Source organism: Sciurus carolinensis, chromosome 10 (genome assembly GCF_902686445.1).
Source record: "Sciurus carolinensis chromosome 10, mSciCar1.2, whole genome shotgun sequence".
In the NCBI taxonomy this organism is placed as follows: Eukaryota; Metazoa; Chordata; class Mammalia; order Rodentia; family Sciuridae; genus Sciurus; species Sciurus carolinensis.
The window spans coordinates 78527176-78539599 of NC_062222.1; the positions used below are offsets into that span (position 1 = coordinate 78527176).

General features: G+C 40.9%; 1 non-coding gene across 1 annotated transcript; it reads left to right on the forward strand.

Annotated features, from left to right (window-relative positions):
- The first annotated feature begins 2668 nt into the window (after positions 1–2668).
- Trnat-cgu (transfer RNA threonine (anticodon CGU)) lies at positions 2669–2744 on the forward strand. The gene has a single exon. It is a non-coding gene; the product is annotated as a tRNA-Thr (tRNA).
- The last annotated feature ends 9680 nt before the right edge of the window (positions 2745–12424 follow it).

A 12424-nucleotide genomic window follows, 5' to 3' on the forward strand; every position in this document is an offset into this window, starting at 1 on the left:
TTAGATTACCACCACAAAAGATGTTAAATACTTTGCACAGAGGATGACTTGAGGGCATCAAGAACTTGCAAAACCACACCTTGAGCTTGCAGGCTCAAGGATGAGGGGAAAATTCCTTTAAGATTACATGAGCACCCTGCTTTCAGAGGGCGCTAGAAGTTTTTCCGCCCTGCACAGCCATACAAACACTCAAAAGCTACTGCAGCCATAATTCCAAGAAGCCCATGTATTGAGCAAGCTGGCAACCAACTTTAGCATGGTCCATATAGCGCTGGTTCTTCAGGAATACAGAATGCTATAGTTAAGGAGCCAGGGAGACGCCAGATTTAGAAGGCAGTGTATAGCCAGGTCAGTCCCTGCAGGCTTCCCACAAGTTGGTGATGCTTGATGCTGTAAAAGGTGAAGCAGAAATGGAGATCCCAGGAATTCAGATGCCAGTAGTGTGGACTGAGAAAAGTTAGTGCCTACATAGAGCCAGGCTAAGAACTCATTTGCACCGCAACCATTGATGTCAAAAGGGGCAGAGCTTCCCAAGTCCTCTGGAGGTTACGTTTCAACACATGTCCTAGATGCGGTATGTGGAGTTACAGAACTTGTTTGCCCAGCTGGGTTTGTGGTCTGGTTTTGTTCCCATCCTTTCTGTCCCCTTGTTTCTCCTTTTCAGAATGGAAGCGTTTGATCTGGGCCAGTGTAAATTGGCTATGTGTAGCTTGCTTCAAATTTCTACAAGGGCTCACAGCCAGGAGTTTGCCTTGAGCTTCAGATGAAATGTGGCAGTGTTTACAGTTCCATCATTGCCCAAAAGTCTAATGTGGACTAAATGCATTTTATGTTGTGAGTAGATGAAATCATCTGGGATCAGAGAAATAGTTTGGGTATTAGAAGTGTGCTGCAAAAGCTCCTGCATTCACGCAGGAATGTTTGGAGGTGAAATGAGGTGATTATATTATGAGAGCTGTAACCTAATCAGTTTCATACAAGTTTTAAGGCACTGGGTGGTAAATGCAGGCAAGTTGGGCATAGCTAGAGGTGGGTTACCAGGGGTCATGCCCTGAAAGGGTTGGTCTTCCCAGTAGTCCTATCCCCAGCTGCCATGAATAGAGAAGCACTCCACCACAACTTCCCACTGTGGTCCCACCATGGTATAGTCCATGGACTGACCATGGACTCTACCTCTGGAACCATGAGCCAAAATAAGCTTTCCATCTTTTAAGTTGTTCTCGAGTATTTTGGTTAGTGATGAAAAGTTAACAGATGGGTAGTGTCATAGGACTCACCTGTAGTTGAGCCCATAGTTGATTAATTGGGTTAGTACACGACAGTTACTTTGCCCTTCATTAGGGGGGAATGAACTACGTTGTCTTCACCGTTTTGTTATTCTTTGATCTATCAGCATATTTGGAATATGCCGATTGTGGTTTTATAGTTTTTGGTGATGTTTACAAAAGTGAGGGCTGGCGAGTCAAAGCATTCACTTCATTATCTTAAACGTAACGCTAGGTTTGACAACTCTTAGAGGACTAAGTAGCCTCTAGAATTCTTAGAAGCAGAAAGTTGCTGTCAAAGTGAGATCCGATTATTCAGGACTTTTAATTTTAAGAGGACACAATTGTTGCTGCCCCAGAGCTGCATCCTACAGAATCTTCTGTCCCAACACCCCAGTTGTCCTTATGACCTTCAGTTAGCAACATTTGCAAGTACTGAAGCTTCAAGACCCCAGGTCTCATTTGTCCAGTGATTCTACAGCAAGAGAAGTACTAGTCCAGAACCATGACTCCCCTGCTCAGATTACCTACGTGAAGGTAGGAACTTGGTACTTAAACCCTACTCCCTCCCCTGAATAAGTTCCCCAGTGATAGAATAAAAAACGCCGTGCATCCCTACCCTTATGCTTATTCACCATTCATGTTTTAAGGCAACTCAAGGTGCCCAGGCAGTATGCCATCTTTGTTGATAGATAAGATCAGTATTTCAACTGTAGTGTGTTAACTTGGGACATTACTGTGGTCAGGACAGTGACCACATCCATCACCGTGTTCTTGACAAGTCTGTCACCATCGCATCATTCCCTTTTTCTTGGGACAGATATGGTTCTTGTCCCATAAGCCTAAACAATGCTCAACCCTTCTCATACTGCCTCGGGCAACCATTTGCTAGATTAGATGTTTCACTGCCCCAACCACACAGGAAACTTATTTGCCCATCAGAAAAGGGTTTTCAGGCAAGTCTAGTAATGACTGCAGGACCTAAAGTGAATGCATTTCTGCCTCTGCATCCAGGTTTAAGTTAGTACCTGTCCATAGGCTTTGTAGTAACTTCAAGTCAGACAGCCGCTGAGATTAAAAGCTTAGCTCTGTGGTGAGAGGATCTAAAAGCCATAGGACACCTAACGTTTACTTCAGGTATTTATTATCTCAAGGACATTCCCTTTAGATGGAGTTAATCCAAAAAACCTGCGTTTTCCTCTGCAGTACTCAGCTAAGGAGATCCTGTCTTCCACGTTAAAGAGTAGCTAGCTTTAGTTTTTGCCATTGTACTAAACAGGCTGTTTCTGTAACAAGAGATTTCAGGATTCTAACTTAGAAAACTGTTCCTGGAAAGAGGAAAGGATTTCTGAGCTTTAGATATAGAAGTTTTTTTTTTTTTTTTTTTTTTTTTAAGTTGAGGGGCTGGGGATATAGCTCAGTTGGTAGAGTGCTTGCCTCGTAAGCACAAGGCCCTGGGTTCAATCCCCAGCACCAGAAAAAGAAAAATAGAGAGGTAGGTATCAGGAGTGGTTTTGCTACAGTTTTGTGAGATAAAAAAAAGTGCTCAGGTAAGTTTCGGAAGAAATTTAAGATTCAACATTCAGCTTCAACAAGGCCCAACTTGTTTCACAAACCTTGTTAGGGAAGTTTCTCCTCTATTTCAAGGAGGACTATACTTAATAAAGTGACTTCAGGAAGTTGCTGGGGTATTTTCTGTACAGTGACTGGTTCCCTTCTTTCCACTTCTTCAATATGTCTGCTCCATTTCCCCTCACTGCTAGTCTTCGTTCTTCTTTCACTTCTGAAGTAACTCTAGCCAAAATTTCCCTTTAGACCTATCAAAGGTTTAGGTTCTTTCTACCAATCACTCCTGGTCATCAAAAAAAAACCTTGAGAACGTAGGATATCGAATCAAACCTGAGACTGCATCCAACTCAGAACAACCTACAACCTACAACCCACACCCACCAGCCCAGCGGCCAACCCACCCGCTGCTGGTCTCTCTTTTTATACTCAAAGCCCTGCCTTCTTTTTGGGTGTGGACCAATGAGAACGCCTAAGAGCTCCTTTAGCTCTGCAAATGGTTCCTAACCAACAGCAGGTGAAACCCAGCTTCCAAAGGCCCACAGGCGTTCTCTTTGGACTTACTGATTTAAGAAGGCATAGCTCCCTCTCCCACTTCTTTTTTGCTGCATTGTGAAAGCTGATGAAGCAGTAAGATTATTTTAAGGGAATAATTCAGTCACCTTCAAAAAATGGCTGAATCAAGTTCCCCTCTACTGTTTAGTCTTAAGATGGATGTTTAATATTCCCTAAGGAATTTCAGAAGGAGAAATATGAATAGCTACATGCTCAGACACTGGTGTAAGAGTCAAAAATCCCAACTCTTGGAAATTGCTGATGAACTCCACCACTCACTGGTGTGTCATGCATTTGTTCTTTCGCTTGCACGTGTTACTGAGGCTAAGGATTCAACATAAGCAAGGAACCTAGTAAGGTGTGGGGTTTTGTGCTTCACAGACTGCATGCTAAAGAATATGAGAATCCTCAGCATAGACATGATTCTGGAAAGTTAATTACACCTGTACATTTGGGAGTGAAAAGCATCACCTTACATTAGGACAACAACAGTCCAAACCAACATAAAAAGATGATTTAATGAATGGAGATAACAGACCAAACTTCCTTACAGAAGAATTTCAAATATATGTGCACACTCCCCCCTCAAAGGTGAAGTTTAATTCTTGAGTATAAGCAAGTCTTAGTGACTTGCTGGGAGGCGGTGGGGGTGGATGGAGTAAAGGGAAAATAATTACAGTGAAGAAACCTGGCAACCTACTTTACTTAAGTGATCTAGACTGACGTCGCCAGTGGCAAATCATGTTATGTACTCACTGATAGGAAGTGGGGAAAAGAGCACTTCCCTTGTGTAGTACGCATCCCTTAACAAAATCCATACTCTAATCTAATCATGAGGAAACATCAGACATAACAAAATTGAGGGAGATTTCATAAAATCCTAATCAATACTCTTCAAAATAGATAACCAAGGTCAAGAAAAATAAGAAAAAAACTGAGAAAATATCCCATACCAGGAGAAACTAAGGAGCCATGAGGACTAATCTCAGTGTATTACCCTGAATGGGATCCTGAAACAGGAAAATATATTAGTGCAAAAATGGGAAATTCTAATACAGTTTGGAGTTCAGTTCTACTAAGATATACAAATGTCTCTTAGTCTTGGCAAATGACCATGGTTATGTAAGATGTTAACATTAGGGGAAACTGGATGAAGGGACTATTAACCTCTGCTCTCCCTGCAACTTTTCAGTAAATCTAAAATGATTCCTAAATGAAGCATTTATTTAAAAGAAAAAAAAATACGTTGTAAAATTTGCATGAAATTAAGATAAAACATAAACCTTCAAAGAAATCTTATGCTTGTAGCAGACTGCTTTCAACTCTGCCTCAAGGCTTTGTAGAAGCACTTTTCCATTGTTTGGGGTAATTTGGAGTAGACATTTGAAAAGTTGAAAGTTTAGCTCAATGAATCCCAAGGCTGTTTAGAAGACAGTCATGAGGGGAAAGGAACAGAGCCTGAGGACAACTGGAATCAAACTAGGATATAACCAAATCTAAGGCAGTAGGTCAACAGATGACTAGGTACAAATTGGCCTGCTTTATTCCTGTGACTGCCACCAGTGTATTCAGGGAATTTTCTGATTCCAAATGCTCACTTTCTTCTTGGGTTTTCATATATCTATAGTCAGGAGAAAGGGATTCTCTTCTAGGGAAGCCAGGTGGCATCCACAAAATTGGCAAATGTGCTTGAGAAAAATGTTTTCCAAAAAACTTAACAAAAATGAAAAATACCTACTATGGGAGACTATTTAAGTAGTGGTTATGAACATGGGCTTTAGAAAACCCTGGGCTTAATTTCCAGTTCGACTACCAACTGGCTGTGTGATCTCACACTGATTGACCTCTCTAAGCTTCATTTTCCTCATCTGTGAAATGGAGATAAAATAGGACTGATGTGTAAGATCATTGTGATGGTCGATCAAAATCATGTTTGAAAAATATCTAGAACAGCTCATGGCATGAACACATAGGGCATTTACTTATATTATGATCTATGTGCAATAGATACTGACTCAATATAACACAACAATCCTTTATGAGGATGAATAACCGGTCCAAAGTAATACAGCCCAAGTAATGGAGCTGGATTCAATCCCAAGCTCACTGGTTCTAGAATCCTTATCTTTAGCACACTACATGATATTGCCTCTCCTTCAGAAGGAAAACATCTCTTCTGTTACCAGAAAGTGGGGGTGGAAAAAGAATAAAGGAGACCAAAAACAAGGTCACTTTATAAAAGGGAAAAGGTAAGCCCTACTGTGGAGTTGTAAATATATAAAGAATGCAGGAATGAGTTTGAACAATATTAAATATGTGTCCAAGAACTGGCAATGGAAACACTTGCTTCTGTTGGCCCAAAAGCCAGTGAGAACTTTCATCTAAAATCATACAATAACACTGTAAAAATAAAGCTTACCCTGAAGCCCGCCCCTCCCCTGTGCTCTTCTCAGTATTTTCTCAGTTGATCTCCTGAACAGAAAGCTCAAAGACCAGAGAGTTCAATTTGAAACTAGACACATGACAAGCCTCACTGTAGAGGAGCAGGCCAGTATTTCACAGTTAGTCATCATTCTTCACGGACAAACCTAAGGCAATGATCTTGGAGGTTCCCACTGCTCACTAGCCTAAGCAGATGGCACTCACAAAAGTGGGTTCCCAACTTAACCACCCCATCTCCAACCTGTTGCTCAAATATTAAAAGTTAGCACAATTTGAGTGCATAATCAGATCCAGGGATTCTATAAACTTTGGCTCTCTTAATTCCCCTTTCACCTCTGAGATAGATATTTGATATCCTCATACTGTAAATGAGAAAAGTCTGGTTCAAAGTGATTAAGCAACATTACCCAAAATATACAACTGGCAAGAGGCAGAGTCAGAGGCAAGGTTTAAACCCAGGTTGTTTGAATTCCAAGGCCCTGCTCTTAAGCAGAATTTGCTATAGTTGGGGTTGTCAAGGAAGTGAGTTTAGAGGTATATGCTGGGCTGGCAGTGCCAGTAACATCTTGTTGTTGCCCTATTATGCTTTTTTCCAGCCAGAGATCTCTGAAACCCGTAAAAAGAAAGACTGTAGAAAAGAAATGTTCTTTCTGCCATAGGAGCTATCTTTAGGGACGGAGGCACAGAGAGATGTGGGGAAAGCACTCCAATTTTTATTTCATAACCTTATTTCAATTCTGTTACTTTTTACCCAAGTCGAACTGCTTTGGAATCTTAATCCATCCATTCTTTTTATTTTCTATTTCTTATTTTCCCCCAACCAAAACCTGAGTCAGTAGAGAAAGAAACAAGGAGGGAAATAGTCTTTGTGCAAAGAAAAATTCTAGTTCCAGTTTCCTAACTCATTCTGAGCTGGACTAATTCCAAAGGCTATTCATTGCATTCTGATGGCTGCCTAGATCCTGGGCCTGCCAGCAAAGAACAAGTCAGCCAAGGGAACAGGTGGTGGAAGGTGGCCCTGCCCACCCTAGCACAGCAGGAGGAACTCTCTGTGCTGGTGATCTGCCCTTTGGAAACTTGGATTTGTTCTTATCTAACTCATTATTTGAATGAGGCTGGTGATATTACATATGTAGATATATAATAGAATTTATTCAGTCCTACAGTGTTAATATCATATTGAACTCCAGAATGTACAAGCCTAATTTAGAATGGATATAGAACAGTTCCAGTTTCCTGTCATGGCGATATTTCTGTATCCCCGTTTAAAATGAAAAGGCAATGGCAGGTTCTGTATTTAAAATGATACCTACAGAGACTTTCTCATGGTCCTTCCCATAGCATCCACTCTGCTCCTGCCCTAGCTTAGGACCCTATTTCTCACTTCTGCCCTTCCATTCATTTTCACTACCTTCAAGACTATTGTTGACGCTGCAGTCATAGAGATCTTTCTAAAACACAAAATCCTTCCCTGCTCCCCATTATGTACAAAATAAAGACAAAAGAGGCCACTTTCTGCTGGACCCAGTCATTCAAATACCATCTAGGCTCTGGCCCCCTTTGATCCTCCTTTTAGCTTTTTTCCAATGCTCTCCCCTCTTCCAGTATATCATCATCTCTTTTTCACCCTCGCTAATTCCCACTTATCCTTCAAGGGTCAAAGAAAGTTTTGTTTTCTTTGAGAAAGCACTTCTCACTGGGTGCCGCGGTGTACACCTATAATCCCAGCAACTCAGGAGACTGAGGCAGGAGGATCATGAGTTCAAAGCCTGCCTCAGCAACTTAGTGAGTCCCTAAGCAACTCAGAGACCCTGTCTCTAAGTAAAATATAAAAAAGGAATGGGAATGTTGCTCAGTGGTTAAGCGCCCCTGGGTTCAATCCCCAGTACCAAAAAAAAAAAAAAAGAAAAAAAAAAAGCACTTCTCTGCTCAGCCCCTGTCTTAGTCCATTTGGGTTGATAAATTAAAAATGACACAAATATTTTTGAAGCATAAAATGTGTGTCTTATAAACAGCAGAACTTTATTTGTGACTATTAAGGTGTGTATATGAGGTATCTCCCAAAACTCCTATGTTAATGCAGGAATATTCAGAAGTGAAATGATTAGATAATGAGAGCTATAAACTAATCAATCCATTGTAGTTTGAAAGGACTGGTTGCATAATAACTATAGGCAGGTGGGGCATGGCTGAAGGAGGTGGGTCGCTGGTGGCATGCCCTGAAATGGTTCATTTTCCTGTGGCCCCTCTCCCCTTTCTCCTCTCTGCTTCCTGGCTGCCATAAATGGACTGGTGCCCCGTTACCATGTTCTTCCACCATGATGTTCTGCCTCACCCTCGGCCCAGAGCAAAGGACTCCGCTGAATATGAATTAAACCTCTGGAACTATAAGCCCAAATAAAATTTCCCTCTTACAAGTTGTTCTTGTTGGGTATTTTGGTCATAGCAATTCAATGTTGACCAACACAGTAACAGTTCTGCAAGCTGGGAAAACCAAGGTCAAGGGCACATTGGATTTGGTGAACACTAAGGGCCTACTTTCCACTTCATAGATACCACCTTCTTGCTGTGTCCTCATGTGGTGGATGGGACAAGTAAAATCTCTGGGATCTCTTTTTATAAGTCACTAATCCCCAAGTAACAATAAATGTTGGCAAGGACATGGGGGAAGGGTACTCTCATACATTGCTGGTGGGAATGCAAATGGTGCAACTACTCTGGAAAGCGGTATGGAGATTCCTCAGAAAATTTGGAGTAGAACCACCATTTGACCCAGCTATTCCACTCCTTGGTTTATACCCAAAGGTCTTAAAATCAGCATACTATAGTGACACAGTCACATCTGTGTTTATAGCAGCTCAATTCACAATAGCTAAGCTATGGAATCAACCTTGGTGTCCTTCAACAGATGAATGGATAAAGAAAATGTGATTTTTTTTACACAATGAACTATTACTCAGCCATAAAGAAGAATGACTTTATGACATTTGCTAGAAAATGGATGGCTCTGGAGACTATTATGATAAGCAAAATAAGCCAATTTCAAAAAACCAAAGGTCAAATGTTTGCTCTGATATGTGGATATTAACACACAACAAGGGATGGGGTGGGCAGAAAATAGTTCAATAGATTTGACAAAGAGGAATGAAGCAAAGGGAGGGGGACAGGAATAGGAAAAACAGTGGAATGAATCTGACATAACTTCCCTATGTACATATAAATACACTGCAGTGGATCTCCACATCATGTACAACTATGAGACTGGGATTCTAATTAGAATATGTTGTACTCCATATTTGTATAAATATGTCAAATATACTGTCATGTATAACTAAAAAGAACAAATTTTTAAAAATAAGTCACTAATCTGATTCATGAGGGTTCTTCCCTCTCCTAACTAATCACCTTCCAAAGCCCTGCCTCCTAATACCATCACAGGGACCTGAGGATTTCAATATATGAATTGGGGGACACAAACATTCAGATCATAGCTAGGCCCCAGAGTTAGGAATTTCTCTTGCATCCTTTCTTATTGAGCAAAATTGGACAACACCCCTGTTGTCACCATCTGTTCACTTGTCTGTTTCCTGCACCAGCATTAGACTCATGGAAAAGAAAATATTCATCTTTGTATCCCAGTCCCTACCATCATTCCTATTCAAGAGATAGTTACTCAGTCATGGTTTTGAGGGAATGGAGGAATGAATGTATCTAGAAGTAGATGGTAATAGTGTAATTGAGGAGCACTTAATAAAGGGACTGTTGATAAAGGTGTAGACAGGAAGTTAAATCATAAGAAATAACAAAGCTTCTATGGAGTCAGCTATAGCAGGGGCTGTGACCACCCTACACCTACAGGTATACAGAGTAACAGTAACTCCCAGAACCCAAAGAAAGCCACCACAGGAAGGACCATCCAACAGGAGGTGTGGACATCAACAGAAGATATATTCAACCTGCAGTGCTCTGGCAAGATCAGAGCTGAAAGAATAAATACCCCAGACTCCTCCCATCTTCCAGTCTCCTGTTACTGCCACACATTGGTCAAACCCAGGAAAAACCAGAGGGCAAGAGCATCAGGGAGGCATTCAGTACCCTAGGGGCACAGAGCAGGGTGGGGAGGAGTGGAGAAGGAGATCTGGAAGAGAAATGGAAATGATCCAACACAATTTCTAAGAAAAGAATCATTGCATTCTACAGGTTAAGAAGTTCAAGAATATGATCAGAGGAAAAAAATTATCTTCTTATCAGTTGGTAAGAACTTAGTTGTAGGAAGAAAGACTTTGATCAGCCAGTTGTGATAAAAGAGCCTAGGCTGGCACTTAGGTCCTTGCAAAAGAAACATATTTCTCAGGATAATAAAGGTGGAGAGGGTAAGAACAGATTGGACACATTATTGGGGCAAGTTTGAGTAGGAGGAAGGCAATGGTTGAGAAATAAGAAGAAAGACTTTGGAGAAGAGCTCAGTCTATTGGAGATTTTTCATGTAAAGTTCTGGGCATTCTGTACAATATTGCTCAATGGTTCTGTGAATCCACAGTAAGGATGAAAAAGTGATGTGGGTGGAATATACTCAATGTGAAAGCATTTCTCATAAAACCTAATGAAGAGATTGAGTTTACCAATACAGGTAAAGAGTGCCAAAGGAAAGGATCCAAGAATAGATATATTTCTTCATTAAACAGAGAAGAAACTAGAGTCAGAGAGGTAAAGTGCCTGACCAAAGGACACATACTAGGAGTGAAAGCAGTATTCCAGTCTGGTCTATCAGCCTCCGATGTTGGGCATTTTCATCTGTCAAACTACCTCCTTCCATTATATCTCCAACACAGAAGCAAAGACGTGAACATGTGCAGACTGATTGCCTCCCTGAATATAGAAACTATATCTCTTTAATTCTTACAGTTTATAGATGCAAACTAATATACCGGCTAGGATTTGTGGAGTACATACTATGTGCCAAGGTCACGTGGGCCATTTTGTCTAATTAAAGAAACCCAAGAAGCTTCTAGTACAATTCCATTTTACAAAAGAGGAAATTGAAGAGGCAAAGCCAACTTTCTCACAGTTGCATAGCAAGTTTGCATTCAGAATTCAAATTTAGGTATCTTTATCTCTGGATAATTTCAGCAACTATCCTGAATACATTTATTTTTTTAAGCATTCAGGAAGATTTGTGTCTTTTAAGTTGAAGACCTACAATTCAAGGTTTTTTGGGTTTTTTTTTGAAACTGGGTTGCTTCCAGTTCCAAAACACTATTGATTTTTTTTTCTGTCCCAATTCCTGTCGTCTTGTATACCACAATATCTGCTATAGTTGTATTTTGCACATTTTTCTCTTTGAAATAGGCTATCAGTGGCAGCTATGGGATCCCACAGAGTCCCTTCAGGACTGCATATGTTAGAAGAGGTCCCTTGCTATGATCTCAGCAGTCCCTTATCTCCACACTTGATCCTCTCTGCAGGCCAGCTCTAAGCCCAGGTGCTCCAGAGGGGAGGAAAGGCTATTTAATAAAGAAAGAAAGAGGAAACATTATTCTTTGTGGTTCATGTTCCTAACAGGGATTTCTCCGGCACTTAGATTTTGGTAGTATTTAATTCCACTGTTACGACCTCAAATTGGAGTTGTATTCTGCCTTTATCTAGAATGTTCTTGATGAGCACTGTGGTCTAAAATGCTGACTTAACATTTTAGACTTTTCCTTAAAGTTCATGGATATCAAAACATTTGCTAGCATTGTTATTACATTTCATACTATCTTTGAGTTTTGAAATGGTAGTATTATTCCATTTTCTAGACAGTAGCAAAATGTCACCCAGCAAAGGAGGTGACTTTTTTTTCTAAGTCGTAAATCAGTGTCAAAACTGGGGCCAACAGCCTGTGTTCCTGACTCCAGGTGAAATTGATTCATCTCCTAAAAATACCCTCTCTTCTTTCTCCATATGTCCAAAGCCACCCTTACCTACTGGATAATCTATCAGGCTTTTAATGCTATGTGTTGAGGCAAGAAGCCAGCACTAACCTTCTATTAGGACCTTATACTTTAGAGGGTTGAGTACTGGGGATTGAACCCAGGGGCATTTGCCACTAAGCTACTGAGCTGCATCTCCAGTTCTGTTTATTTATTTTGAGACAGAGTCTTTCAAGTTGCCCAGACTAACCTCAAACTTGAGATCCTCCTGCCTCAGCCTCTTGAGACACTAGGATTACTGAGGTGCAACACTACACCTGCCTAGCAACAATCCTACAACCCTATGGACAAAAGCATTGACTTTGAGTCAAAAAGAGCCAAATTTGAATCCCAGCCCTATCACTTACTAGCTATGAATAGGGTAAATCCCTTCACTTCTGAGTTCTAGTTTTCTGTAGGGTAATAGACATGCTAGTTACCTGTCTGATGTTAATTCCCCTATTTCTACCAGAAAATCAGCTTGGTTCAGGACATCAACATGCCCAACTAGAAATGCCTACTTTCCAGACTCTCTCAGCTGGGTGATGTGGGTGCCCATCTCCCACATCAGTGTTCTGGGTAATGAGTCATAGCCTCCACAAATATACACCCAACCTCCTCCTCTTCCTGCTAGATCCCACTCTC